The following is a 6,901-nucleotide window of genomic DNA, read 5'->3' as shown; positions in this document are numbered from 1 at the left end:
ATTCATGAGCTCGCCCAGTTGCGCTGGGTAAAGGATGCTGATAGCCAATCAGAGTCAAGCAGCTTAGTTCGTTAAATATTAACGAGAACTGGCACATATCGAGCTGAGTCTTCCTGCATGCTTTCTATACCATGCTAGAATGGCTTGAAACAAGGTAACCAAGGCATTTTTTCCCACAAAATCTCTTTCAGAGTCAATGGTAGAACTTCAGACATTACCACGAAGTAATGAAATATGTGTGACATGGCACTTTTAAAAATGCCAATAAACCTGAGCCCGTTACGATGAGATTGTTTATTTGCGTTGCATGCATGCACGTACACAAGCATGCACCCATCTCCCCCCCCACACACACACACAGATGACCTGACAGACAAGGGTCATTTGCTTTTCTTCACAGTCCAGCTGTGTGTGTGTGTGTGTGTGTGTGTGTGTGTGTGTGTGTGTGTGTGTGTGTGTGTGTGGTGTGGTGTGTGAGACAGCTGACAGGAAGCGGCTGTCCCTCCAATAAGTAAACGCATCAGATCAGAACCCGTCGCACAAACTTCACAGCTCAATTTCCTCTATCATTCCTTCCCCCTGTCGTTTTCGCCCTCCTACGTTCTCTCTCTCTCAGTTTCCTCTCGTCTTTTTTCTCTCCCTTTACGCCCCCACCGCTCTCCCCCTCCATCTCTCCCTCCTGCAGCCAAAAATGTGTTTATCTTTGAGAGACTTCAAAAAGAGCCCAGGCTGGAATCACAGTGGCGTTGACGACTAGAATCTGTCAAACCCCGGTACGGCACGCCATTTCACCCCACTACAAAGAGACGCAGTTTATCGAGGGTGGCGAGGGAGGGAGACAGTGAGGGGTTGAGTGAAGAAGAAGAGAATAGGGGAGTTTAGGGAGGGAGAGGACTAACGAGGGAAATAAACATTGGCGGGAAAAAAAAGAAGTTTCTCAATTAACATGTTTTTTTCTGAGTGATTTAGGAAACTAGGACAGAGCAGGAATCAGCCCAACGTGGCCCACACACTAACCCCCCCCCCCCCCCCCCCCCCCCACCCCAGGCAGCCGTCCACCTATTATGTTGATAGAGGCAGAGGTACACAACAACAACAACAACAAACCAACGGAAGACCCATTCAAGGACTAATATGGAGAGATTTATTTATTTATTTACGTACTTATCATTATGTGAAATATGTATAAATAAATATGTTATTTTTCTTACTCTAGCGGCACCTTATAGGAGTGGCCCTCTGAATTTCGTTGTACATTTTTAATAACACAATGACAATGAAGGCATTGTATTTTATTGTATGTCTATTCTACGGGAGCAGGGCTGCTGGGTTCAGGAATTGTGGAGGAAAGGAAAGAAAAAAAAAAAAAACACATGTTAAATATGTTTGGAACTGGAAAGGTCTGGTGGAAGCCGATGAGTGTGTATGTGACTAGGTGAATTTCAATACTGCAGCCCCTTAACAATGTTCTAACATACTCTAAGTCAACTTCTCGAAGGGCCACACTGGAAAATGAGAATCACATCAAGGGGAGAGTTTATTAACATGCTTTTATTTAATTGAAATTAAAATATCTTTGACTGTATTTTTACATGTCTCATATAGCCTTCGGTCTACATAAAGCCCTGAAGTGTGAAAAAAGTTCCAAAGCCATCACAGAAATGAGCAAATCAAGAAAAACATTGATTACATTTTTAAAAGTAGGCTACTAAACAGCCGACTCACGACAACCTGTTTTACAGCCTGAACAAAAAACTCACAGGTTTGTGGGGATTCTTTTTGAGTCGGCAAATCGTGCCATATTCAGTTTTGAGTGTCACATAATTTCAAGCTGAAAATCAGTTTCCTGTGTTTTTGGTTTTAATGCGCGACTAGGCAGGCCAACATTTATTGTTGACCTAAATTGATATGGGGCCGGACCACAATCTGCGAGGGGCCAGATTGGGCCCGTGGGCCTTGAGTTTGACACATGCACTTTAAACACGTACATATTGGGGGATACACACACGATACAGGCACATACTTTACTGACACGCACACTCATACTCATCCAAAAGAAACAGAATCATCACAGATAAAAAGTGTGCGGAAACACAGAAGGGAGGGGGAGGGGACGGGATGCGGAGGAGGGAGCGGCGAGCTAGTCTCGTTTTTATTTTGAAAATTCTTTGAACGTCAACAAGAAGTAACATCACCCAACATGACTTAGAGCACCTTTAATAGTATTTTTTAGCGATGAGCCGAATACTCGGCTGAAACAGAGGTATCACGGTAAAGATAATAAAGCACTTTTGCCGAGTAACAAGTATTATCGAGTAATGCGAGTCAATATCTGTACGGAATTGAATAAAAACTCTCCACTGACTGGTCTTTCTGTGATAGGCTAGTCCCAGCGCCCCCCCCTCCTACACTATTCTGTGATAGGCTAGTCACAGGCCCCTCCCTACACTATTCTGGATAGGCTAGTCCCAGCGCCCCTCCCCTACATATTCTGTGATAGGCTAGTCCCAGCCCCTCCCCTACACTATTCTGTGATAGGCTAGTCCAGCGCCCCCTCCCTACACTATTCTGTGATAGGCTAGTCCCCGCGCCCCTCCCCCCCACTATTTGTGATAGGCTAGTCCCAGCGCCCCTCCCCTACACTATTCTGTGGTAAGCTAGTCCCAGGCGCCCCTCCCTACACTATCGTGGTAGGCTAGTCCCAGCGCCCCTCCCCTACACACACAGATTCCTCCTGTTGTTGTATCCACGGCTGTTCTAACACGATAGGACACGGAGAAGTGAACGTCTCTCTTCTCAGGTCTGCGGGGCTTTTCCGTTAACATTTAGGGTTTCTTCAGCTTCAGGTTTGTTTTATACTTCGGTTCATACTTAGCAATCAGGAGACATCTGGTAACCGTGGGGATTGTTCAGACTTAGTGTTGGTAGAATGGAACTCGGGCTGCATCTCAGCCGTCGGAGTTTTTTTTTTTTTTTAAACCGCCTGCTGGCTCTAACCAGTTTTTTTGAATGTCTGAAACTTTCTTGCTGTGTTTTATAAAAAAATTAAAAGGCAGTTGCGGTATAAATGAATAAGATTACAAATTAAGATACACACACAAACACATTCCAACCCCCGGCCCCCTCTCTCTCTTTGTTTCTCTCTCTCTCTCTCTCTCTCTCTCTCACTCACTCATAGACACACACACACTCACACAAACCTGTGAAAATAAAAAGAACCCCCCCAAAAATGATTAAGAGTTAAAAAAAGAAAGTTATATGATTATGAAAACTCTTGTTCATTACAATTTTCTTAATAATTGCAACCACGTGTTTTGTATTTATTGTTGCAAAACTTGTATATACTGTAGGCCTATATAGTTTGTTTGTACCATGACAACACCACTGGCTGAGCTAATGCTGATGCGTCACGGAAATAGTTTTTAATCAGCAATAAATATAACAATTTCTGATCAACCCATATCAATTGCATGCTTAAATAACATACCGGTTAAAGCCCCGCCCATTTCAAGAAACCCGACCCACTTCCGGGTTAAATCTGACACTTCCGTTTAGGCCCGCCCCAGTCCGAGTCAGCTACGGATACAGATAATTCATGTGGTAAACAGATACAGATACAGATACAGATAATGCTGTACTCGCTCATCCCTATTATTTATGAAATTATTACTTAAATTATTCAATTAAAATTGTCTTGTCTTGTTTTCTTTCTTTTTTACGAAACGTCTTGATGAGCTTATTTTAGGTATTTTAATCCCACCAGCTAAATCTGTTCTTAAAAAAGTAGCAAATGCACACTAGGGGTGATCCGAGTATCCGGCTGAAACGAGTATCCGGTACGGATAAAGCACTTTTGCCGAGTACAAGTATTATACGAGTAATATGAGTCAATATCCGTGCTCGGATTGAATACAACTCCTCAACTGGCCGCGCAGCGCTCTGTGATAATCACAGCGCCCCCGCCTACAAACACGCTGGGATCAATCACACACACACACACAGAACATGGTGAAATGCTCTCTCTCTCTCTCTCTCTCTCTCTCTCTCTCTCTCTCTCTCTCTCTCTCTCTCTCTCTCTCTCCGACTTTAACCCGACCCACTTCCGGGTTAAATATGACCACTTCCGGTTTAGGCCCCGCCCAGTCCGAGTACGGATCCGGCCGGATACAGATAATTCATGTGGTAAACAGATACAGATACAGATACAGATAATGCTGTACTCGCTCATCCCTAATGCACACACAATATTCATTTTCTTTCCTAGAGAGTGAGATCTGTGTGTTAGGCCAATGACTTACTTTAATTTTGAAGTTTGCTGAGGATTTGGTTTTTGTTAGTGCTTAAGGATGGGTTTGATGTTGTCATTCTTTAAACAAAATTCTAATTTGTCCTGAGTGATGTGGCTTTGCTAAGTACGATACAAGCACTCTATCACATTCAGATTTGGAAGTCATCCTCAGCCTGGACAGATGAAGAAAAACTATGTGAAAAACTTAAACACTAAAAGGAATTTTGAGGCTCAAACTTGATTGGTGATGAAAAACAAATTGTAATGGGATATGATAAATGATTCATATACAAGTGCAGATTCAAAGGACGCACACACAGAGGGAACATAAATAAGTTAATCAACCCCGCACAAATAAAGATCAGAGACGTGTTGAATATGCAGTGATGTTTCTGTTTCATGTGTCACCCGTTGCTTTCAACTATCTGTATCAGTGAAAAAATCTGGCAGAACTTCAAAAATAGCGCAAAACTTAGATTCACTTTTTCTTGTCTTCAGTTTTTTCTATTGCTACACTTACGAAGCCCAGAGGTGTCAACAAATTAGTAATTTGCTCTAGCCTTTAAGAATGAATAACAAAACACATACATATGTACATACATATGTTAGCGTACTGTTTACGGACCAAGCACTGCCACAACTTACCTGTGTCACTCAGAGGTCATTTCTCTGCTCTGATTGGTTGGTCTATTCCATTGTGTTCTGAGGCAGTTTGGTCTGGGCCGTTAATAACACCCCTTGGAAATCCAAAAAGAACTAAGAAGTTCCAGACTACTCTGCAATGCCAGGGTCAATTATTCCTTCAGGGCGACAGTACTGTATGGGTAACATTCAAAGACGTTCTGTACTTTTCTACACTCAGACAGATGAGCTGCAAGACAGACATGCCAAGTTTATGCGTCCAATCGAACAAAGCAGGTGCAGATTCTGCGCATCACACGCCACCATCGTGTTCCACTAATCAGTGGAATAAAAAAATGTTGACTGGGGCTATTAGTTTGAAACATGACTAATATGATCAGCTCTGCATGTGGGTTTTCTTTGGTCTGTGAGTGACAGGGCTGGCAAACGCGATTCCTTTTAAGGATTCGGGTCATTCAGAGTCTCTCACTAAACTGATCTGGGTTTGGCGAGTTACAATGTTTCGGACTGTCCGCTCGACCTAATTGCAACACTGTCATTTCCCATTTTTTGGGATCAATATCTATCTATCTATCTATCTATCTATCTATCTATCTATCTATCTATCTATCTATCTATCTATATGTACTACGTTCATGCACCAAACCTACCTAGCTAGGCTACGTGCAGAACATTGGATGTTATTTCAGTAAAAGAATGGCTGTGGATTTGCTTTACTCTGAGCTCGAGGTGAGAATTCATTCGCTCGTCTGCTACAGTACAGATCCGCTCATAGGCGGTGCGATTTGCGCGATTGACTGACTCATGTAAAACCTAATGCGTCATGGAGAACTCATGAGTTATTGGGTACTCATGAGTTCTTGAGTGAGTCCCATGGTCTGCGAGCTTCCGGCTTTGAGTCTGCGAGTCGGGAAGTTCTTATAACCTGTCTCGGACTGTTGCTTGAGTTGACTTGTGGAGTTGTTGTTGCCTACGAAATTGTAAGTTATAAAGCTTTTGGCAGCTAACATGGCCTGGACTAGTAGTAGCTACTGGCGCTTTTATCATTTTATATTGAATTGTAGTAGGACTCAACTGATCTAAGATAATGATACTAGAGACTCGCGACTCATGAGGACTAAAGAGTCGAATGAAAGATCCAAGTGAGTCCCTACTCTAACAGGTTTAGTAAGTGAGCCTAACTCAAATACGAGTGCATGGTGCACACAACTTTTCCTCTCTCTTCTGCATGTCAGCGAGCACTGAATTCAGCCTGTTCTCAGAAACCAATACGTTCATATACTTACATACTTATATAACCTATATGAAAAAAGTTAAGCACTGTAATTTTGTAAACTTTTTGTTGTTGTTTTATGCACCCCAATGACTGACTGCTGCGGTGTTAGAATGCATCTGGCCACATACAGAGGTGGTCAGGGTGGACACAAGGCTTTCACCCAGGTAATACGTGTTCCTTGGGAGTGTTTTAATCCAAGCCACAATCTTTTTCCTACACCTTTTAACTACTTGTTTTGGTGCCAAATGTTAACCGTTGTTGCTACATAATGCTCAGTTTTTGTTGCCAAAACCGTAATGTCAGGTGAAATGTCGCGGAGCACTGTAGCCAGCTCAGTCACCTATTCTCGGGTTAATTGAACCACCAATTACCGCTCAAGGGATGTAGAATATCTAATATTTTGATGTGCATGAATTTACATACTATATCATACAGACCTGAGAATGCGTTGCTGAATTACTGACAGTATTAACCCTCTGCACCCTCAGGTATTTTTGAGAACTTATGGTCTGACTGGTTTGATTTTCTAAAAAAATGTCGAAATCATCAACAGGACAAAATGGGCTATTAGAATATTTGTGCTGCAGTGAGGTCACTTGAATGTTCAAAAGGTTGTAGGACGTTAAAGACAAATAAAATGGAACATGAACCTCACAGATATGAATTGATGACTCTCTCTCACACACACACACACA

The 6,901-nt window shown here is 42.5% G+C and overlaps 1 long non-coding RNA gene across 1 annotated transcript in view; it reads right to left on the bottom strand.

Annotated features, from left to right (window-relative positions):
• Positions 1–42: 42 nt before the first annotated feature.
• Positions 43–6,901, bottom strand: part of LOC116669857 (uncharacterized) — a 16,684-nt gene continuing 9,825 nt past the window's right edge. The window contains exon 3 of the long non-coding RNA XR_004326882.1: positions 43–134. This is a non-coding gene — a long non-coding RNA (uncharacterized LOC116669857). The remainder of the gene's footprint in view (positions 135–6,901) is intronic.

The sequence above is a fragment of the Etheostoma spectabile genome, chromosome 20 (genome assembly GCF_008692095.1).
Source record: "Etheostoma spectabile isolate EspeVRDwgs_2016 chromosome 20, UIUC_Espe_1.0, whole genome shotgun sequence".
Lineage (NCBI taxonomy): Eukaryota > Metazoa > Chordata > Actinopteri > Perciformes > Percidae > Etheostoma > Etheostoma spectabile.
The sequence above is the reverse complement of the archived record's forward strand: the minus strand, read 5'-3'. Positions and strand labels throughout refer to the sequence as shown.